Here is a 25,146-nt window from a genome sequence, read left to right as displayed (position 1 = left end):
AACCTTTGGTAGTACTGAAACTTATTAAGAGACTCCTCTTAATAAGTAAGTACTATACCAAGACAATACCTATTCCTAACACGAGCCCTAAAAAAGCCTGTTGAACTTTCCACAGAGGTGATAACAGAAGACATACCAGCTTCACTCCTCTGTCATTAACTACATTGAAATTCAAAGAGAGCAACTTCAGAAGCATTGAAACCTGGTGCTGTGGAGTTGTCTAATCAATGGAACTGTTCAGCCTTGAATAAATTAACATGAAGCAATGTCAGCTCACTGAATCCCAGGAAATCACGTCTTATGGAAGAGTAATTAACTTGCTAAAACTATGAGAACAAGAGATGCCAAGACTTGTTTAGAAGATTTTCACCCCTATCAGAGATCACAGTAAGAGCAAGCAGCATGTGTGTTACACATTCCTCTTTGAGAAATGGGTTGGAATTTGCAGGCAGAACCATCCAGGGCTCCTCAGTTAGGTTACAGTGAGTCAGAAAGGAAAACCCTGAAAATCTCCTTGATGCATTGGTCAGAAAGGAAGATGACCCTCCCGTGAGTGTTCTGTTCTTTTATGGCCTTCCTCTGAGCAATCAGGTATATCCTGGACATTTGTCACTCTAGCCTGTGTTTATTGGCTTCTTAGTGTAGATCCCATTTGACCTTCCCAAGGGCTGGTGCCAAATACTCCTTGCATCCTGAGTGGCTAATACATTGTCTTGTTTATGGTTAATTTATAATATATATTTGATGAGGAATAATATTCCTCACTTAGCCTCCATTCAGGAAATTGGAATATAGCGACTGACTCCTATCAGCAGTTCAGGACTGTAGAATACAGATAAATAGAGGAATGGGAAGAATGAACAAAAGCCTAATGAGAATAGTTGGATCTGTTGTTGCCTTATTAACTCAGTTATACTTACACATGGGCTTTCTCAGCACATTCCAAGCGTACCGGTTGCCTTTAAAAATAGGCATCTTGGGGAGCCTTGGTGGCTCATTCGGTTAAGCATCTGCCTTCAGCTCAGGTCATAATCTCAGGGTCCTGGGATTGAGCCCTGCATTGGAATCCCTGCTCAGCAAGGAGTCTGCTTCTCCCTCTGTTCTGCCTTCTGCTCCCCCTGCTTGTGTTCTCTCTCTGTCAAATAAATAAATAAAATCTTAAAAAAATAATTAGCCTCTCTTCCTGCCTCAGGATCTTGGTGCATACTCTTTTTCTACTCAGAACTCTTTTTTTTCCTCTTCACATAACAGTGTCTCTTCATCCTTTAATGGAATTTTAGTCAGAGTGGTCTTCTCTGATCATGTAACCTATGTTCCCTAATCCCCTCCAACCAATGATCTGGTACTTACCATATTTAATTAATCAATTCATTCTTTTAACTTCTTTTATAAGTTTGCATTTTCTTTTTTCTTTTTTTAAGATTTTATTTATTTATTTGACAGAGAGCGAGATAGTGAGAGAGGGAACACAAGCAGGGGAGGGGGATAGGGAGAAGCAGGCTTCAGGCTAAGCAGGGAGCCCTGTGTGGGGCTCAGTCCTAGGACTCTGGGATCATGACCTGAGCCGATGGCAGACACTCATTGACTGAGCCACTCAGGTGCCCCTGCATTTTCTATTAAAGTGTAGGCTCCGGGAGAGCAAGGACTTTTTTTTTCTACCTATTCTTTCCCCAGTGCTCAGTAAGGTGTTTAGCATAAAGTAAGGAACTCAAAATTATTTATTGGCACTTATTTAGTAAACATTTAATAATCTTTATCATGTTTTGGAATGAATAATAGAAAAATATTTTAAAGCATGAGAAGATTTAAGGTCATTGTCAGAAGTGTGATATAAAAGGTGATTCCAATTTAGATTTTCAGGAATACCATGTTTCTTTTGAGTTGAAAATGCTATGCAAAAAACGTTTCAACCTAATGAAACATATGGATAAACAAGGAGAGCAAGGGATTTGAAGTAGCTGTTATACAAATGGTACAGTTTGCATCTATTATGTATAAGCTATAGGAAACTGATCATTGTTTGAAAATGAGAGTTTCATTAATAACATTATAGCTTTTATTCTCAGAATCTGTGGACCATTGTCAAATTACTAATATTAAGGTCTCAAAACCATAAATCTGCAGCTTGGGATTAGGATTTTAAGTACAGTAAATAAGATCAATTTATATGACCTTAGTCATTCTATTTTCAGAGATACAGTCAAAAGAGGAGGCTCTGCCTAGGTTCTAAACTCTAATATACTGAGTGATTTTAGCAAGGCACTGAATTTTGTTCTGATGTATCTGTAAAATGGGCTGACAATATCTGCTTTATGGTTTGTTGACCAGTTTATTAAAACAGCAGGGAGCCTGCTTTCCTTCCTCTCTCTCTGCCTGCCTCTCTGTCTACCTATGATCTCTGTCTGTCAAATAAATTAAAATTTTTTTTTTTAAAACAGGGAATGACCTGTATCAACATTATTGCTAAGGCATTGCTATTGACATACACTGTTATTTTATACTGTATTTATTGACATATACTTCAACTAAGAAATCAGGGGGATAAAGCATATCATCTATAAAGATGCAGGGACTAGAACACGGAAGCAGACTCATGTGGACTTAGGCGCTTTCCCCGGATGATCAGGGAATTGAATTTTTGATTGTTCTTTTTGTGAAATCTGCATAATTGTTAATATCACTTTTCCCAAAGATCCAGCAGATCTTTAAAGTGATCCAAAACATCAGATCATTTATCAGCCTCTTGTTTTTTATTGCATATACATGACCTCGGGTGGTATAAATATTTGTTCTGTCAATAATTGTCTGTTCTGAAACCACTGTGGGGCAATGAGTAGTATACTTTTTTTTTTAAGATTTTATTCATTTATTTGACAGAAAGTGAGATCACAAGTTGGCAGAGAAGCAGGCAGAGAGAGAGGAGGAAGCAGCTTCCCTGCTGAGCAGAGATCCAGATGTGGGGCTCGATCCCAGGACCCTGAGATCATGACCTGAGCCGAAGGCAGAGGCTTTAACCCACTGAGCCACACAGGCACCCTGTAGTATAATTTTTTTGATTGATGGTCAGAACTGGAAAGGAATTTTTAAGTGAGATGCATAGGTTCATAGTGTTTTAGAAAAGTATTCTATACAGACTTGACATTTATGCTACTCCAAAATATTATAACCACTCCACAAATAGCTGTCAGTGATTGTGAAGAAAATGAGGTCTGAGTCTCCTGCCCAGTCAATAGCTTGGTTATTTACGTCACATCCCTTGAATGTGTGGTGCTGTGTTATATGCTAAGTGCTTGAGTTTTTTAGGCATTTTGTCCTAAAATTGCTAAGATTAACCATCCTCTCCTAACATTGGAGAGAAATTAACTTATCTACATTATATAAACAAAGAATAGGAGTAATATAGTGACTATGCAAATAATAATAAAAGGACTGTGCCAGATAGGAGTTTGCCTTTCCTTTGGGCACCAAGATTCATGTGGATATTAGGCAGCCATGTTGTTAGGAAAAGACTAGATCTCTTCCTGGTCTTATGGCTCTGTAACAATCATGATGATCCATTTTCCTTGGGTGGTTTAGGAATAATAGCAAAAATATGAGGATGATGATGATAAAAATATTGGCAAACATTTGCTCTGTGCTTATGATATGCCTGACACCAATCTAAGTACTTAACATGGTTTAATTTATTTAATCCTATGAGATTTTTCTTTTCTGAATATGAATGTTGTTTCTTGCTATGAGGGGTACAAAACAAATAAAACAAGAAAGAAACTTAAGATATCTGTGAGCTATTGAATTAACCGATTCTGAAACAAAATTACCAGCTAATATTGCTAAATGTCTTTCTGTTTACCCTATGTTTTTGTTAAGTCTTCTGCTAATTAAAGTTGAAAGCATAACTGACCTGCATTTTGCATTAAGTAATTTCAAATAGCATTTCTCTGACCACGGAACTCACTTCACAGCAGTAGAAATGAGGCCACGGGGAGGATGCTCATGGGATTTGAAGGTGATGATTAAGCCTAGGAAAGCCCAGGTTGGGAGACAAAGCCTTAAAGAATTGGCCTGCTCCCTACAGGATCTGCTTAGTGGTCTCAGCCAGGGACCATAATGGTGCGTTTGTTTCCTCCCTTCCTCAGGATATAGGATATAGGAACTGAAGTGGTTAAATGTTTTAGTATATGTGCTGCTGAAATGAGCACAAAGGGGATTAAATATGAATGAAACCTCTCACTATTGCAACCAACAGCCCAGTTTAAAAAATTGTGCTTCCTGCTTCCATGATTTTGAATTCTTCTGGTTTAGAGCTCTTAGTATTCGAGGGAGACATGTTTCCATCAGGAGATGTACAGAAAATCCCTTTAATTAGAAGCTCATAAGAGCATCTGGTCATTTGGGGCTTCTCATGTCACTGAGTGAACAGATATAAAAAGATGTATGGTGTAGAGTTGGATAATGAATTCTGACTGCCAAAGAGAAATGGGTTTCTCTCACATGATGGGAGCAGGCAGGATGTGGATGGAATTAAGGATATACTCTGGGATATCCTTCTGGAAATGCTGTACCAGAGATAAAATTTAATCAAAGACGTACCACACCTAGCATCCATGGGCTCAGGTATCTTAGAAATGAAGGTTTGGGTCAGTCAACTAGAGTAGAGAACCCTGAAAAGTTGGGTGCTAGCTCAAAGCATGTGGGCATGTGGAATGGGTGGTGCAGGTAGCATATCATAAACATCAGCTATGGCTTCCTGACCAGTTGCTGAAATAAGAACTGTGTCATCTAGCCTTCTTTTCTTTGATATTTAGCATATCCGTTTTTATGTTTATAAGTTATTTTAAATTTAATTTAAATATAATTTGTTTCCTACATGACTTTACATGATATAGTCATTACCAGTTAGGCTGGTAGAAATGAGAGAATATATAGAGAAAAGATTGTAAAATAAGTACTGAAGGAATAGATGAACCCAGAGATGCTGGATTTAGATCCGGATGCAGTCATTGTGGCCTTGTGCTGCTTCCTTTTGAGAAAAGGGTAGACATATTTTTATCTAATAAGAAAATGGATGCTTAGTGCTAGGTGGAAAGATTTAAAAAATCATTGTATGTTGTGTTTTAAATTCTTTTAATAAGAGTGCAATGTACATACAGAAAAACAGACAAACCTCTTTAAAAAGCTTTTATTTTAATTCCAGTCAACCTACATTGTTATATTAGTTTCAGGTAGACGGACAGTATCACGATTCCATACTTCCCTTCAACATGTCCTGTGGTCATCATAGGTGCACCCCTTAATCCCCACCAAGTATTCCCCCATCCCCCACCCACCTGCCCTGTGATAACCATCAGTTTGTTCTGTACTATTAAGAGTCTGTTTCTTGATTCATATGTAAACACCTTGAATTACCATACTGAAGTAAACACCACCAGAGTCAAGAAATACATTTTTCACTGTCTCAGAAACCTCTCTCATAAATGCTCCCAATGTTACTGTCTCCAAATTTAACCACCATCTTGTCTTCTAAAAGCATAAATTAGTTTGCTTGTTTCTGATTCTACATACAAGTGAGACCACACACTATTTGTTTTTCTCTGACTTATTTCACTTAACATAATGTTTTTGTAGTCTATCCATCTTGTCACAAATGGCAATGTTTCCTTCTTTTTATTCCGTCATATATCCATACTACATCTTTATCCATTTATCTTTTGATGGACACAAGTTGTTTGTAAATAATGCAGTTGTGAACATGATAGTGCATACAGCTTTTTGAATTAGTGATCTTTTTTTCCTGTAGATAAGTACCCCAAAGTGGATTTGCTGGATCATATGGTAGTTCTATTTTTTAGTTTTTAAGGGACTTTCGTACTGTTTTCTCTAGTGGCTGCACAAATATACAATTCCACCAACAGTACACAGGAGTTCCCTTTTTGCCACATCCTCACCAATACTTCCTTTTTCTTTTTGATTATAATTGTTTTAACAGGTGGGAGGTGACATCTCATCAAGGTTTTGATTTGTTTCCTGATGGTTAGTAGCGAACACTTTTTCATGCATCTGTTGTTTTTTTCAGCTCTTAATAATGTTACTAGGTACATTCCTGTGCATGTATTTTTGTTTACAAATAAAACATTTCTTCTGGTCCTATAGCTAACAGTGGAACTGCTGAGTTAAAGAGTACATGTATGTTCAATGTTAGTAGTTACTTCCAGATGGTTTTCCAAAATGATTATACCCATTTTCATTGCCATCAGGAGGAGTACATGAGAGTTTCAGTTGCTTCAGAACTTTATCATGCTTGGTATTCTCAGCCTTAAAAAAAAAAAGCAGACCTTTTTTTTTCAAAGTGGCATATTTCTAGAAATGTGCATAAGTCATAAAATTACAGTTAGATCAATTTTAATAAAATTGTTTAGCCAGCACCCAGATTATGAAGTAGATTTTTATCTATATCCCGAAAATGTTTCTTTGCCCATTATTCTTGTCTATCTCACCTAAAAGTATTCGCTATTCTGTCTTCTGGCCCTGTTCGTAAAGTTTTGCCTTTTTTGAAATTATATAAATAGAATTGTACAATATGTTCTTTTCTGCATTTAGCTTCCTTTGCTTAACTTTGTGTTCATGAGATTTGTCTTTGGTGGCTGTATGTAGTCATGGTTTTGCTGAATAATATTCTGTCAGATGAATATATTATAGCTTATTTCTCTTTTCTCTCATTGATGGACTCGCAGTTATTATAAATATTGGTTATTATAAATAATGGTGTTCTTCACATTCTTATAGCTTACATACTTCTGTTGTATATATACTGGACTAGAGCTGCTGGGTCATGGAATATGGATATGTTCAGCTTTACTAGATACCACTGACTAGTTTTTCAAAGAAACTTTACAAATTTACATTATTATTAGCAATATATAAGAATTCCAGTTGCTCCACATTCAGATCAATACTTGGTATTATCAGTCCTTTTAATTTTTGCACATTCTCCTAGGAGTGTCGTGGCCTTAATTTAAAAAGAAAATTTGTATTTCCTTCATGACTGTGATTGAGCATTTTTTTGTTTATTGCTCATTTGGATATCTGCTTTTTAAAATTTTTATTTAATTAATTAATTTATTATGTTATGTTATGTTAGTCACCAAGTCACCACACAGTACATTGTTAGTTTTTGATGTAGTTTTCCAAGATTCATTGTTTACATATAACACCCAGTGCTCCATCCATATAATATAAACCATCCTTAATGCCCCACTGGCTAACGTATACCCTCACCCACCTTCCCCTCTGAAGTGTCTGTCTATCCCAAGGACTTGAAGATGTTATTCTATATTATCTCCTACAAACTTATGGTCTAGTATTCAAATTTAAACTTACAACCCGGGGCGCCTGGGTGGCTCAGTGGGTTAAAGCCTCTGCCTTCGGCTCAGGTCATGATCCCGGGGTCCTGGGATCGAGCCCTGCATCGGGCTCTCTGCTCAGCAGAGAGCCTGCTTCCTCCTCTCTCTCTGCCTGCCTCTCTGCCTACTTGTGACCTCTGTCTGTCAAATAAATAAATAAATCTTTAAAAAAAAAAAAATAAACTTACAACCCACCTGGAATCATGTGTGTGTGTATATGTGTATGCATGTGTGATGCAGAGGATAAGTTGATTTTTTTTATGTATATCTAATTAACTCAGTACTATTTATTTAAATAGTCATCCTTTTTCAATGTTCTATAGCATCACTTTTTGAAATATATCAGTAAAAAAATTTAATTATGGAAACCTAAAGGAGAGGACTGTATTGGGCAGTTATTATTTTTGGCTGGATAAAACTGAGCCTCTTCTAAAAATTATAGACTCATGCACTTTAAAATGTAGATTTCACATCCATTGAAAATGATAGCCATATAATTCTTCATGAGGAAGATGTGGGCACATGACTTATGCTTTGCTAATCAGATTCCCTAAACCATGATTTGAATCAGACTTCAGTCACTTAAAGATGCAGAGACCATAATAGAATTCAATTGGAAAGTATGTGTCACCACATGCAGCAGAGAATAGGCCTTTACAGAGTTACTAATGTTCAGAGAGTGTATTTAGTAAACTGATTACACAGTAGAGCAATATAGACTTGAAATTCACAAGATTGCCGCCAAGGATGGTAATTATGACAGACAGATCTTGGTTTTGAATCTTTTTCACCATTTCTTATCTGTATGATCTTAAGCTTTTCTAAATCTAGTTTTACACATTTTAAAATTTCAGAATGACAGTACTAATACAAATATTTAGTGATCTGGTACAGATTAATGATGAAGGATATGAAACAAACACAAAATAGATGCTCAGCGAATGGTATCCTTGTTGGTCATGATACTTATCAAAATGAGAAGGTGGTTTCAATTGCCTTACTAACATAAGGGAATTGTCATTAGTTTTTGCTGAGAGAAATCTCAAAGAACTGTATACCTTATCCTTGCTGGTTAAATCAACCAATTAAAAATATTACAAGAAATACATGAGATTTAAGAATACTCAGTTCACATTCATTTTAACTACTGGATAAAAAATAATCTCTTAGAAGATTCGTAAGTATTTTTCTTCATATGTTTCTCAGAATACTGAAGGAAGGCCCAGTTTAATTTACTTTAGTTAAAAAAATTTTCGAATCAATTAGTTCTATTGGTATTATAAAAGTGATAGAAGTTCATTATAAGATGTCGAAGTGAAACAGACAGCTTCAGAGTTCAAAAAAATCTCAAATTCAACAACCCCAAATAATTTCAATTTCAATATTATCATTGTTTTATTTTATTTTATTTTAATTGATTAATTTATTATGTTCAGTTAGCCAGCATATAGTGCATCATTAGTTTTTGCTATAGTGTGCAACGATTCATTAGTTGCATGTAACACCCAGTGCTGATCATCTCATGTGCACTCCTTAATACTCATCACCTGCTTACCCCATTCCTCACCCCTCAGTTTGTTTTCCTGGAGTCCAGAGTCTTTCATGGTTTTTCTCCCTCTCTGATTGCTTCCCATTAAGTTTTCCCTCCCTTCCCCTGTGGTCCTGCACTGTATTCCTTATGTTTCACATATGAATGAAACTCTCTGCTAATTGTTTTTCTCTGCTTTCCTTATTTCACTTAGCATTATCCCCTCCGGTTCCACCTATGTTGATGCAAATTGTAGGTATTCATACTCTCTGATATCTGAGTAATACTCCATTGTATATGTGAACCGCATCTTCTTTATCCATTCATCTGTTGAAGGACATCTTGGCTCCTTCCACAGTTTGGCTATTGTGGACATTGCAGGCTGGTACAGCCTCACTGGAAAACAGTATGGAGGTTCCTCAAGGTGTTACATATGGAGCTACACTACGACCCAGCAACTGCATTGCAGGTATTTACCCCAAAGATACAGATGTAGTGAAAAGAAGGAGCACATGCACCCCAGTGTTCATAGTAATCATTGTCTTAGACGTCTTACTAAACATTATGCAGACAGAAAAATGCATCCTTTTTTCTTTCCATATGTCCAGAAATATGTGTGTGTGTATGTGTATTTCACATAAGAGCCATAGAATAATAACACTGAAATTATATTCATTTAAAGTAAAATGTATATAATTGTACTTAACTGAAAAAAGAAATGGAAGTAAAATTGCTGGAATCAACATATTTCAGGTAAAGGAAAAGGTTTCTTTACCAGAAGAGTTATTAGCCCCAACACTATTCTAGTGTTAACTAAAAAAGATGAGGAAAGCCATTAAGAAATTTGAATCACTTTTTAAAAATTATATAATATGATTTTGAATTGATAGTAAAGACTGAGTCTGTTTTGAAAGTGAAAGTGATTGATAGTGATTTCTTGCCCCATCTTCCTCTCCTGATATAGATTTATTTTTACTATTTTTACTTTGTTAGAAATATTTAGAACATTTTTATTATATTTTAGAATTATCTCCCAGCCATTCTGTTTCCATTCTGTATTTTATAGCCAGTGCTAATTCTTAATCCTTTTAAGACAGCTTCTTCCTTCTCAAATTTTGTATTTGGTTGTTTCTTTGTTCTTCTGTTTTTCAATAGCACATTAAAGAAAGCCCAGAGTTCCTGTGTGCCCAGGAAAGTGTGTCATTCGCTTTTCTAGTTGAATAACCAGTGGGTCCTTATTATATTAGGCCATGCTTTTTTTCCCTCTGAGGTTTTTTGCTTGTTTGGGTTTTTTTTTGGACATTTTCCATTACTTTTTGCTTTTTTGAATGTTACTGTTGATAAGTCTGAAGCCAATATGATTTCTTTTTCTTCTTTAATTGTTTTTTGTTCGTTTTTTTTTAAAATTTGAACTTTATTTTTTCAGTGTTCCAAGATTCATTGTTTATGTGTCACACCCAGTGCTCCACGCAATATGTGCCCTACATAATACCCACCACCAGGCTCACCCAGCCCCTCACCTCCCTCAGCTCCAAACCCCTCAATTTGTTTCTCAGAGTCCACAGTCTCTCATGGTTCATCTCTCCCTCCAATTTCTCCCAACTCCTTCTCCCAATGCCTTCTGCATTATTCCTTATGCTCCACAAGTAAGTGAAACCATATGATAATTGACTTTCTGCTTGACTTATTTCACTCAGTGTAATCTCTTCTAGTCCTATCCATGTTAAACAGAAGTTGGGTATTCATCTTTTCTGATGGAGGCATAATACTCCATAGTATATATGGACCATATTTTCTTTATCCATTCATTTGTTGAAGGGCATCTTGGCTCTTTCCACAGTTTGGCGACTCTGGCCATTGCTGCTATGAACATGTGGCCCTTCTGTTCACTACATCAGTATCTTTGGGGTAAATACCCAGGAGTGCAATTGCAGGGTCTCAGGGTAGCCTATTTTTAATTTCTTGAGGAATCTCCACACTGTTTTCCAAAGTGGCTGCACCAATTTGCTTTCCTACTAACATTGTAAGAGGGTTCCCCTTTCTCTATATCCTCTCCAACACTTGTTGCTTACTGTCTTGTTAATTTTGGCCATTCTAACTGGTGTGAGGTGGTATCTCAATGTGGTTTCGATTTGAATCTCCCTGATGGCTAACTTATTACCTGCCTGGATGCTGGAAGAATTCTAAATTTATCTTTGAAATTTAGTAACTTAATGAGAATGGAGGAGTCTTGTTTATTTCACAGACTTTTTTCATATTAAAAGTTATATTTAAAAAATTTTATTTCAGTCTTCTTCTACATTTAGAGAAATGCTTCTGTATTATTTCTCTGTGTACCTTTACCATTCTATTTTTTATGATGTCATTTATCGTTTATATTTACCGATTTCTTTCAACTTCCTATGAGACTTTTGCCATTTTTTCCTACGTTTCTAGGCATTTCAAGACATTATCCATGTTATTATTTCAATTTTTTACTTTTTCTCCTGTTTCTAATGCATTGATTAGATCTATAATGATGAAAGTTTTTTATGCTCAACTTTCTCCTCAACTGCCCTTTTTCTGCTTTATCATTTTGTCTTTGAGCTCTTATTTTACTGAATTCATTTTCTCTAAAGTTCTTTTATAATATAATGTATTTGTGGGGTATTAATTTTGTATATTTACATGTTTTTACTTTTATTATTTTTTTATTTTAAGATTTTATTTATGTGAGAGAGAAAGAAAGTGGGAGAGAGCACAGGGAGTGAAGGGATAGAGGGAGAGGGAGAAGCAGATGCCTTGCTTAGCAAGGAGCCTGATGTAGGCTTAGATCCCAGGACCCTGGAATCACACCCTGAGCTGAAGGTAGCTGCTTAACTGACTGAACTACCCAGGAGCCTCTCTTAGTTTTTATTTTTAATATTGAAGTATAGTTGACATCAATGTTCTATTAGTTTCAGGCATACACCACCAGAATGATTCAATATATCTTTGCCTTATGCTCCTCATGATAAGTATAGTCACCATCTGTCATTGTATATCCTATTGACGATATTCCCTATGCTGTACTTTTCATCTCTGGGATCTATTTACTTTGTAACTGGAATTTTGTACCTCTAAATCTCCTTCATCTGTTTTGCCCTTCTCCCTACCTTCTTCCCCTCTGGAAGCTACCAATTTCTTCTCTGTATTTATGAGTCTGTTTCCATTTTGTGTGTGTGTCTCTGTGTCTTTGTTCATTTGTTCTGTTTTTTTTGATTCCACATAAAAGTGAAACCATATGGTATTTGTCTTTCTCTAACAAAATTTTGTGCACTGGGTTATGTTTTCTTTGACTGGATTCTTCGTGTGTCATTCATATGCTAAGGTTTTTGTTTTTTGGTTTTTATTTATTTATTTATTTATTTTTTATTAACACATAATGTATTATTAGCCCCAGGGGTACAGGTCCATGAATTGCCAGGTTTACACACTTCACAGCACTCACCATAGCACATACCCTCCCCAGTGTCCATAACCCCACCACCCTCTCCCTACCCTCATCCCCCAAGAACCCTCAGTTTGTTTTGTGAGATTAAGTGTCTCTTATGATTTTATGATTTTATCTTGTTTCATTTTTTCCTTCCCTACACCCAAAACCCCCCACATTGCCTCTCAAAATCTTCATATCAGGGAGATCATATGATAATTGTCTTCCTCTGATTGACTTATTTTGCTCAGCATAATACCCTCTAGTTCTATCCACATAGTCACAAATGGCAAGATTTCATTTCTTTTGATGGCCGCATAGTATTCCATTGTATGTATATACCATATCTTCTTTATCCATTCATCTGTTGATGGACATCTAGGTTCTTCCCATAGTTTGGCTATTGTGGACATCGTTGCTATAAACATTTGGGTACCCGTGTCCCTTCGGATCACTACATTTGTATCTTTAGGGTAAATACCCAGTAGTATTATTGCTGGGTCATAGGATAGCTCTATTTTCAACTTTTTGAGGAACCTCCATGCTGTTTTCCAGAGTGGTTGCACCAGATTGCATTTCCACCAGCACTGTAGTAGGGTTCCCCTTTTTCCACAACCTCACCAGCATCTGTCATTTCCTGACTTGTTAATTTTAAGCATTCAGATTGGTGTGAGGTGTTATTTCATTGTGGTTTTGATTTGTATTTCCCAGATGTCGAGTGATGTGGAACAGTTTTTCATGTGTCTGTTGGCCATCTGGATGTCTTCTTTGCAGAAATGTCTGTTCATGTCCTCTGCCCATTTCTTGATTGGATTCTTTGTTCTTTGGGTGTTGAGTTTACTAAGCTCTTTAAAGATTTTGGGTACTAGCCCTTTATCTGATATGTCGTTTGGAAATATCTTCTCCCATTTTGTCAGTTGTCTTTTGGTTTTGTTGGCTGTTTCTTTGCTGTGCAAAAGTTTTGACCTTAATAGTTCATTTTTGCCCGTTTCCCTTGCCTTTGGCAATGCTTCTAGGAAAAAGTTGCTGCTGCTGAGGTAAAAGATGTTGCTACCTGTGCCCTCAAGGATTTTGATGGATTCCTTTCTCACATTGAGGTCTATCATCCATTTTGAGTTTAGTGTAAGGAAATGGTCCAGTTTCATTTTTCTGCATGTAGCTGTCCAATTTTCCCAACACCATTTGTTGAAGAGACTGTCTTTTTTCCATTGGACATTCTTTCCTGCTTTGCCAAAGATTAGTTGACCAGAGTTGAGGGTCTATTTCTGGTGTTCCATTGATCTATGTGTCTGTTTTTGTGCCAATACCATACTGTCTTGATGATGACAGCTTTGTAATAGAGCTTGAAGTCTGGGATTGTGATGCCACCAACTTGGGCTTTCTTTTTCAATATTCCTCTGGCTATTCGAGGTATTTTCTAGTTCCATATAAATTTTAGGATTATTTGTTCCATTTCTTGAAAAAAAAAATGGATGGGATTTTGATAGGGATTGCATTAAACTTGTAGATTGCTTTAGGTAGCATAGACATTTTCACAATACTTGTTCTTCCAATCCATGAGCATGGAACATTTTCCATTTCTTTGTGTCTTCTTCAATTTCTTTCATTAGTACTTTATAGTTTTCTAAGTACAGATGCTTTGCCTCTTTGTTTAGGTTTATTCCTAGATATCTTATGGTTTTGGGTGCAATTGTAAATGGGATTTACTCCTTAATTTCTCTTTCTTCTGTCTTGTTGGTTTATAGAAAGGCAACTGATTTCTGTTCATTGATTTTATATCCTTACACTTTAGTGAATTCCTGTAAAATTCTAGCAGATTTGGAGTGGAATCTTTTGGGTTTTCCACATAAAGTATCATATCATATGCAAAGAGTGATAGTTTGACTTCTTCCTTACCAATTTGGATGACTTTAATTTATTTTCATTGTCTGATGTCTGAGGCTAGGACTTCTAGTACTGTGTTGAATAGCAGTGGTGATCATGGACATCCCTGCCGTGTTCCTGACCTTAGCAAAAAAGCTCTCAGTTTTCTCCACTGAGAATGATATTCGTGTGGGTTTTTCATAGATCACTTTGATGATGTTGAGGTATGTACCCTCTATCCCTACACTTTGAAGAGTTTAGATCAAGAAAGGATACTGTACTTTGCCATATGCTTTTTCAATATCTATTGAGAATATCATACAGTTCTTGTTCTTTCTTTTTTTAATGTATTATATCACATTGATTGATTGATTTGCAGATGTTCAACCAACCTTGCAGCTCAGGAATAAATCTCACTTGGTTCTGATGAATAATCCTTTTAATGTACTGTTGGAACCTATTGGCTAGTATTTTGATGAGAATTTTTGCATCTGTGTTCATTAAGGATATTGGTCTGTAATTCTCTTTTTTGATGGGGTCTTTGTTTGGTTTTGGGATTAAGGTAATGCTGGCCCCATAAAATGAGTTTGGAAGTTTTCCTTCCATTTCTATTTTTTGAACATTTTTAGGAGAATAGGAATTAATTCTTTAAATGTTTGGTAGAATTCCCCTGGGAAGGCATCTGGCCCTGGGCTCTTGTTTGTTGGGAGATTTTTGATGACGGCTTCAGTCTTCTTACTGATTATGGGTTTGTTCAGGTTTTCTATTTTTCCTGGTTCAGTTTTGGTAGTTTATTTTTATTTTTATTTTTTTTAAAGATTTTATTTGTTTATTTGACAGACAGAGATTACAAGTAGACAGAGAGGCAGGCAGAGAGAGAGAGAGGGAAGCAGGCTCCCTGCTGAGCAGAGAGCCCGATGCGGGACTCGATCCTAGAGAGGCAGGCACAGAGAGAAAGAGAGGGAAGCAGGCTCCCCACTGAGGAGAGAGCCCGATGTGGAGCTCGATCTCAGGACCCTGGGATCATGACCTGAGCTGAAGGCAGAGGCTTAACCCACTGAGCCACTTAGGCGCCCCCCTTTCTTATTTCTTGAGAAAGACTGTATCACTATATATTTTCCTCTCAGGACTGCCTTTGCTGTGTCCCACAGATTTTGAACCATTGTGTTTTCATTATCATTTGTTTCCATAATTTTTTTCAATTCTTCTTTAATTTCCTGGTTGACCCATTCATTCTTTAGAAGAATGCTGTTTAGTCTCCATGTATTTGGGTTCTTTCCAAATTTCCTCTTGTGATTGAGTTCTAGCTTCAGAGCATTGTGGTCTGAAAATATGCAGGGAATGATCCCAATTTTTAATACTGGTTGAGACCTGATTTATGACCCAGGGTGTAATCTATTCTGGAGACTGTTGCATGTGCACTAGAGAAGAATGTGTATTCTGTTGCTTTGGGATGAAATGTTCCCGATATATCTGTGATGTCCATCTGGTCCAGTGTGTCATTTAAGGCCTTTATTTCCTTGTTGATCTTTTGCTTGGATGACCTGTCCATTTCAGTGAGGGGAGTGTTAAAGTCCCCTACTATTATTGTATTATTGTTGATGTGTTTCTTTGATTTTGTTATTAATTGGTTTATATAGTTGTTTGCTCCGATGTTAGGGGCATCGATATTTACAATTGTTAGGTCTTCTTGTTGGACAGACCCTTTGTGTATGATACAGTGTCCTTCCTCATGTTTTATTATAGTCTTTGGCTAAAAATATAATTTATCTGATATAAGGATTTCCACCCCAGCATTCTTTTCATGTCCATTAGCATGGAAAATTGTTTTCTACCCCCTCACTTTAAATCTGGAAGAGTCTTTGGGTCTAAAATGAATTTCTTATTGATAGCATATTGATGGGTTCCTTTTTTTTTTTTTTTATCCATTCTGATACCTTGTGTCTTTTGATTGGGGCATTTAGCCCATTTACATTCAGGGTAACTATTGAGAGAGATGAATTTAGTGCCAATGTATTGCCTGTGAGGTAACTGCTACTGTATATTGTCTCTGTTCCTTTCTGGTCTACTAATTTTAGTTTCTCTTTTTGTTTAGAGGACCTTTTTCAATATTTCCTGTATTGCTGGTTTGGTGTTTACAAATTATTATAATTTTTGTTTGTCCTGGAAGCTTTTTATCTCTCCTTCTATTTTTAATGGTAGCCTACCTGGTTATAGTATTCTTGGCTGCATGTTTTTCCTCATTTAGTCCTCTGAATATATCATGCCAGTTCTTTCTGGCCTGCCAGGTCTCTGTGGATAAGTCTGTGGCAAATCTCATATTTTTACCATTTTATGTTACAGACTTCTTGTCCCAGACTGCTTTCAGGATTTTCTCATTGTCACTAAGACTTGTAAGTTTTACTATTAGATGATGGGGTGTGGACCTATTCTGAGGGGGGTTTTCTGTGCCTCCTGGATTTTGATGCTTCTTCCCTTTGCCATAGTAGGGAAATTCTCTACTATAATTTGCTCCAATATACCTTCTGCCCCCCTCTCTTCCTTCTTCTTCTGGAATCCCAATTTTTCTAATATTGTTTTGTCTTATGGTGTCACTTATCTCTTGAATTCTCCCCTCTTTGTTCAGTAGTTATTTGTCTCTCTTTTGCTCAGCTTCTTTATTCTCTGTCATTTGGTCTTCTATATCAGTAGTTCTTTCTTCTGCCTTATTTGTCTTAGCAGTGAGAGCCTACATTTTTCATTGCACCTCATTAATAGCTTTTTTGATTTCAGCCTGGTTAGATTTTAGTTATTTCTCCAGAAAGGGTTTTATTTCTTCAGACAGGGTTTCTCTAATATCTCCCATGCCTTTTTTGAGTCCAGCTAGCACCTGGAGAATTGTTATTCTGAATGCTATATCTGACATGTTATCAATGTCTGTATTGATTAGGTCCCTGGCTGTTGGTACTGCCTCTTGTTCTTTGTGTGTGTGTGTGTGTGTGTGTGTGTGTGTGGTGAGTGATATGTGTGTGTGTGTGTGTCTGTGTGTGTGTGTTGTGAGTGATGTGTGTGTGTGTATTATATATATATGCATATCTCTATATGCAAACATATGGGTAAACACGTGATGTTTATATATGCATATATGCATATATATCTATGCATATATATGAAACATATGGGTAAACATGTTTGTTTCCCATTTGTTTGTTATATATATAACAAACATATAGGAAAACACAATGAAAGAATGGAATATGACTGTAAAGATGAAAATTTTTAAAAAATTCTAAAAAAGGAGTTGATAAGATAAGTTGGTTGGGAAAAGAAAAAAAACGAGAGTGGAGAGTTTTTGCTCAGGTTGAAAGTAGAACAAAGCCCTGTGCTAGATTTAGGGTATATTTTGATCTATTAGAAGAAATTATATCCAAAATTCTTTAGAAGAAAAAAACCTTATATGTATATAAAAAATTAAGTTAGATACAAGAAGGATAAAAAATGATTATAATAATGAAGGTTCAAAGAGATTTTTTTAAAAAGAAAGGTATTGTTAAGATATACTAGTTAAAAAACGTTAAAAGATGAAAGTAAAAGTTAAAAAAAATTAGAATAAGGGAAAAATGAAATTAAGAAAATTTAATTAACTTTGTAAGACTAAAGAATCATGGGAGAAAGCCATGAATTCTCTGGAATTCCACCATTCTCCTCGATCAGTGAGCTTGGTTTTGGCTGGACAGTCTTGCTGATCTTCTGGGTGAGTGGCCTGTTGTAATGATTCTTAAGTGTCTTTGCTGGAAGCAAAATTGCACTGCCCTTGCCAGGGGCCAGGCCAAGTAATCTGCTTGGATTCGCTTTTGGGAGCTTTTGTTCCCTGAATGCTTTCCTTAGAGTTCTGGAGGATGGGAATGAAAATGGCGGTCTCCCTGTCTCTGGCCCAGAGGAGCCGAGAGTACCCTCGGAGAAAAGTGCTCAGTTGCTCCCATCTCCCTGTTCTCAGGCTGCACTCCAAGCTCACCCCACCTGTGACTGAGCGTTTCTCTGGCACACAGATCTCTTTGGAGTCTCCACACCCAGTATATTCCTGCCTCCAGAGAAGGAAGGTGAGTCTACCCAGATCTGCCACTTGTAGGGTCCCTGCTCAAAGAGTAGTGGCCTGCCTGTGCCATGGATCACAGTTTAAGGTAACCCTGAACTGAGAGCTCACTCCTCTGCTCCATCTCTGTACCTGGCTTGCCTGCTCTAATACCTGCAAGCTCTGCTACACTCCAGCACCTCCATACCTTCTGTGATCCCACAGGACCTGAGACCACGCTGTCCCCATGAGGGCTCCATCCCTGCTTAGCCTCTGGAGCTCTGTCCCTCAGTGGAGCAGACTTCTGAAAGTTCTGATTTTGTGCTCCATTGCTCTGCTGCTTGCCAGGAGCCAGCGCCTACCCCTGCGGTCTATCTTCCTGTTGCTTTGAATTCACTTCTCTACACATCCTATCTTTCATAAAGTGGTTGGTTTTCTGTTTCTAGAATTCTTGCTCTTCTTCTCTTCAATCTCCTGTTGGGTTTAGAAGTGTTCAGAATGTTTTGATAACTATCTAACTGATCTTCTGTGACCTGATGTCATCTCAACCTGTTAGTCCTTTGCCATCTTGACTCCTCACCTGATTTTTGTTTTTTAAACTGCAGTCTTTTTGCACTGTCTCTATAACACATATTTTCATCTAGTTCATGGTTAATTGAGAATTCTGGAAATTCTGTCATTACATAGAATGGTTAAATTTGCTTTGCCATATTTCCCTTCTTTTGGAGAGTTGATTTATTTGCTAGCTTAAGTGCCTGCATTCTGAGGACTGGTTGTCTATCCAGTTGTTTTGAAGCCAGGAGTTCAAGAATAAGGTAAGAAGGTAACCAACCTTGTTCTGGATAACTCATGCTTGTTTTTTTTCTCTGAACTTCTGTAAATGTCTCCTGCTGGGGTCTACTTCCATTAATTTTTGTTCTCTAGCTGAAGGTGATAAACTCTGGTGGTATTATTGTCTCTCTCAGATCCCCAGGAGTGTTTAGAGGCTTCTAATATTGAAAATCTTTCCTTGTTTTTTTTTCCCCCCCATAGTTGCCTACTTACCTCTTCAATTTGTTTATCTCCAAAATTGGAGGATATTAGTAGCATTTATAGGATTTTTTTTCAATGGATTTTCTTTCCTTAGTAATGTTTTAATGGGAATCTGTTAGGAGTCTTGTTGTACCACATACATATACTATTTGTGCTCTTTTTTATCATACACATTGTAAATATTTATAACTTTTGCTGTAGATATATTAATATATTTGATTATGTGGCTTTGTCCTAAATGTCCCAGGTGCAATGCAATATACAGTTTATGCATATACTTTTGAAATTAAAAAAAAAAATTCTAAATGTGTTTTCTTTTCTTCCCTCTGTTTCTATTGTCTAACATGTATAGAGCAAAGCAACTCCTCCCCTTCCTTTCTTTGCTGCTGTGAATTTGAGACTGTTTTCTTTTGCTTTTCTCCTTCTTAAAATTGTCATAACCCCAAAGACTGGTCTGTGATTTCGTGTTATACTTTGTAAGGCAAAAACTATTTGAAGTAGGGAATTACTCATTGAAATAGTAACATGGGGAACGTACTCATCCAGTGAAAGTTCCTTTTTAACTATCTTGCAATTATTTATTGGCAATGTAAATCTATCATATTTTAATTTAAAAATGTAATAGTGCTCTAGTACCAATTATCTTTCCTTTCTCAGGGTTTATGGTAAATAAGCCAGTTTAAAGTGGAAATTCCTATTCTTTTTGAATGAGTACATGTGTTAGTCTTCCTACATTTCATATAAACACCCTTTTGGAATAATGACCTTTTGTTCCTCAGTGAAATGACCCAGCCCTGTGACTCCTAGTGCAAATACATTTAGTACTTGGGAAAGTATATGGTTATTTATATGGTATTTCAGACAGTAGCTGTGTTTTATCTTTCTTTAAAGACCCCATAGACATATTCACACATCAGCATACAACCAAAACCATACAGTATTTTTTTTTTTTGATTACCAGAGTAATAGAGCAAAATGTTTGACACTGGATACTGTAAACTTTACCTCTAATACAAGGAATGGAGTTTGTGATTCTTATCAAACTCCACATGTGCTTTTAAAAACAGATCCTCAATACTTAAATCAGGATTATGTGATTGCTACAACGACGTGTTTTATATTCTTTCTTTTAATAATATAATTATTTTAAATGAAAGATTTTAAAGAAACCATTGTCTCCATGTTTCTATACCAAAACAAAAAGATAAAGACTACGTTTCTCTGAAAGTAACATATTGTAAATCCAAGAAACATTGTACATTTTTGTATGAAGTATAAACATTATCAATGAAATGAAACATTTCCTATAATTTATTTAAGAACATAATTTGATCTATCAAAATCCTAGAGGAGAACATAGGCAGTAACCTCTTTGACATCGGCCACAGCAACTTCTTTCAAGACATGTCTCCAAAGGCAAAGGAAACAAAAGTGAAAATGAGCTTTTGGGACTTCATCAAGATCAAAATCTTCTGTGCAGCAAAGGAAACAGTCAACAAAACAAAGAGGCAACTACAGACAAAGGGCTGATATCCAAGATCCATAAAGAACCCCTCAAACTCAACACTCAAAAAACAGACAATTATATCAAAAAATGGGAAGAAATGAAGAAATGAACAGACACTTCTCCAAAGAAGACATACAAATGGCTAACAGACAATGTTCATCATTAGCCATCAGGGAGATTCAAATCAAAACCACATTGAGATACCACCTCACACCAGTTAGAATGGCCAAAATTAACAAGACAGCAACAATTGCTGGAGAGGATATGGAGAAAGGGGAACTCTCTTATGATGTTGGTGGGAATGCAAGTTTGTGTAGCCACTTTGGAAAACAGTGTGGATATTCCTCAAGAAATTAAAAATAGAGCTACCCTGTGACCCTCAATTGCACTACTGGATATCTACCCCAAAGATACAGATGTAGTGAAAAGAAGGGCCATCTGTACCACAATGTTCATAGCAGCATTGGCCACAGTCACCAAACTATAAAAAGAACCAAGATGCCCTTCAACGGACAAATGGATAAAGAAGATAAGGTTTATATATACAGTGGAGTATTATGCCTCCATCAAAAAGGATGAGTACCCAACTTTTGTATCAGCATGGACAGGACTGGAGGAGATTATGCTGAATGAAATAGGTAAAGCAGAGAGAGTCAATTATCATATGGTTTCATTACTTGTGGAGCATAAGGAATAACACAGAGGACATTGGGGGATAGAGAAGAGAAGCGAGTTGGGGGAAATCAGAGGAGGAGATGAACCATGAGAGACTGTGGACTCTGAGAAACAAACTGAGGGTTTTGGAGGGGGGAAGGTGGGTGTTTGGGTGAGCCTGGTGGTGGGTATTATGGAGGGCACATATTGCATGGAGCACTGGGTTTGGTGCATAAACAATGAATTTTGGAAAACTGAAAAAAATAAAATCAAATTAAAAAAAATCATAATTTGATCCAAATTCCATTTTCTTTTTAAGACTAGGGGCCGTCGCTTCATGTTGGATGCAGTACTTTTCATGTACAAGCAGGAACAACTGCATTATTTTTTTTTAAATGTGTTAAATAACATGAGATCTGTTTATAAACCAGAAATTATTTTTCTGTGCAGAAAAGGTAAGATTTACAGCATCTAAAAATTTTTTACCTTTACTAAGTGTGGGAACTACTGATGTTTGTTAAAATATATACCATAATCAAACATGTGCTTTTAATAATGTATATTTTTCTAATATAGTCCTTGTAATGATATTCTAGGGAATACAAACTGTTAACTATTTTCTTATCCGCTCACTTTATTATCTAAATAAGAGCAAATTTCCTATTTTTCTGTTTCACAGATGGGAAAGAAGTCCTTTCCTTAGATGTTGAAAATCTTTGATTGAATCAGTGAAAGAACTGATATGATGTACTCTTAGATCCCAGAATATTTTTCTAGAGCTCTTAGTTCCTAACAGGAACTATTTTGCATTAATGTTTGAATACCATTAAATTATATTTGACATAAAACATAAAAATTATCAGTGTCAAGGTGTGTGTTTATATCCACTTAGGAGGTGATTTCATATTTAATAACTACTATTGAATCCCAAATTCCATGCCTAAACTGGGAATGGTCTGGATTGGAGTCTCTAATGTACAATTTTCTACTTTTTCAGAGGTAATCTATTTCATCTATTTTTCCTTTTTTTTTTTTTTTTAACTTTCTACCTACTTTTGCTTGCATCTGCTAATTGCTGGAGAAATATTATACACAGCCATGCTCTCTGTGTTTAATTTACATTTATGATCACTAATTTCAAGTGGATCCTTAATGCTCTTAGCAATCATACAGTTTTTCTCTGCACTTTAATTCTTGTGCTCTCTCTGAAATGATTGTTTCATGCATTCTCTATTTTCCAAACACCTTTCTTCCCATTCTCTTTACCATCATCAACTTTTATTTTTGTAGTCAGGAAAGAACTTCTACCATATTCCATGACCACAACTACCTACTTACTTGCATCTGGACACTTCTGTTCCACTTTCCCTTTTTCAACTATGCACAAACTATCTACGTTCCTTTTATCCCTTTGCTTCTGTACAAGATCCTGTCATCTCTAGCTCCCTCAAAGACCGTATCCCAGCAATTCCTCCCTCTGTTCTGTTTCATCAGTTTCCCCCATTGGGTAATGCCCATGAGAATACAGGGAGACTCCTACTTCTCACATCAGACCTTCAAAAACTCCCTAAAGAAAGCCTTTAATCTCTCCATTCTAGCCCCACATTTACCCTTTCCTTTACAGCTAAACCTCTTAGAAGGTTTTCAGTACTAGCTGTCTTCTCTTTCTTTCCCATTTTCTCTTGACTTCATTCCATATAATCCAGGATAACCATGGACCTCCATTGTGTCAAATCTAATGGTTATAAATCAGGTATACCTTACTTTACTTGTCAGCAGTGTTTAAAACAGTTGACCCTTCCTCTATTTTGCCTTCTTCACTTTGGCCCTGGGACACCACAAGAAAAACATTACTAGACCCAGAAGTGGCCCCAGTACTCTCTCACAATCTATGTAATTTCCCTTCTCAAATGAGTCAGTATCAAACTTCAATGATAGTTACTTGGTAGCTTTTCTTTCTAGCTCTTCCATCTCTCCATGTACTCTTAAAATTATACTTGAATCTTACCTGTTCTTTGAACTTTATGAATAGGGTCATGCAGAAGGTATTAATTTTTGTGAGGCTTCTTTTATTCAACATTGCATTTATGAGCTATACCCATGTTGTTGTTGAGCAACATAGTACTCATTTTCATTGCTTTCTACTGATCCATTGTATGAATATCCTAGTGTTTTCATTCTACATCTGACAGACAGGCAGGTTTATATGGACTCAGTTTTTGCCCCTTCCAGACTTGTGTCCTGGCCTGGCTTTCTAGCTGGGTTGCCGTAGTAACACTGGTACTGTTGTTGGGTGCTGCTCTAGAGGAGGAGCCCTCCATGCTTGCTGACTTCTGAGAGGGCCACTGTAGCTATGTCCTGCTACATTGGTTCTGTCTTCCCAGGCTCCTGCTTGGACAAACTCCTGACTCAACTAGTAGGTGGGAAGAGTTTACCGCTCATTATATGGATTTTGACTAATGGGAGATGGAGAAGAGGATAAATTCTTTATTCTTCCAATCACCAATACACCTGTATATGTAAGATGTTGTACTTATGTGGCCTCTCAGAAGACATGCTGGGAAACTAAGACATCAGCTCTGCTTGCTGCTTAATAGAGGCCAGCTCTGTAGTACTTCACCTATGCTATCTTCCTTTTTCCTTTTATCATTCCCTCTTTTCACTCACTCTTGAGACTCTGGAGTATATTCCTCAAAGAAGTGGTAGTGTGTATGCTTTGGCCCCAGGCTATATTTTCTAGAGAACATAGAAACTCCCTCCCAGGACAAGCTACATAATTTATGGAGGCCAGAGCAAAATGAAAATATGGGGACCCTTATTCAAAATTATTAAGAATTTTAAGACAATGACAGCAGAGCATTAAACCAGGTGCAGGAACTTCTATGCTTGGGATTCTGTGTGATTTTCCATGTCATGTGTTCATGAAGCTGTCTTGATTCTTCCCATGCCAGGCTCTTTTCCCACCCATTTAGGCTCATGCCCTGTCCCCCAATTCTCCATATTCTCACATCAGCTTCTCCACTGTTACCTATTTCTCACGTGCACTTCTCAAAACTATCAACTATTCATCATCTATCTATTATCTATCTATCTATCTATCTATCTATAGTCATCTGTTTATGTATGAATAGACATCCTTTTTTTTTTTTTTTTAAATTTTTTTTTTTAAGATCTTATTTATTTATTTGACAGAGAGAGATCACAAGTAGGCAGAGAGGCAGGCAGAGAGAGAGAGGAGGAAGCAGGCTCCCTGCTGAGCAGAGAGCCCGACGCGGGACTCGATCCCAGGACCCTGAGATCATGACCTGAGCCGAAGGCAGCGGCTTAACCCACTGAGCCACCCAGGCGCCCAGAATAGACATCCTTTTTAAAGTGACTCCAGCTACCTGGTGAAAAGTATTTATTGATATATTGCTGAGAAGGAATTTTTAATGATTAAGGAAGAATATATCTGTTACACATACTACTGTTAGATAAATGACATCTTTTTTTTTCCAGATTTTAGTTATTTACTTGACAGAGATCAAATCAAGAGATTTATTTATGTGACAGAGATCACAAGTAGGCAGAGAGGCAGCCAGAGAGAGGAGGAAGTAGGCTCCCCTCCAAGCAGTGTCCGATGTGGGGCTTGATCCCAGGACCCTGAGACCATGACCT

Source organism: Mustela nivalis, assembly GCF_964662115.1.
Source record: "Mustela nivalis genome assembly, chromosome: 4".
NCBI classification, from domain to species: Eukaryota; Metazoa; Chordata; class Mammalia; order Carnivora; family Mustelidae; genus Mustela; species Mustela nivalis.
The sequence above is the reverse complement of the archived record's forward strand: the minus strand, read 5'-3'. Positions refer to the sequence as shown.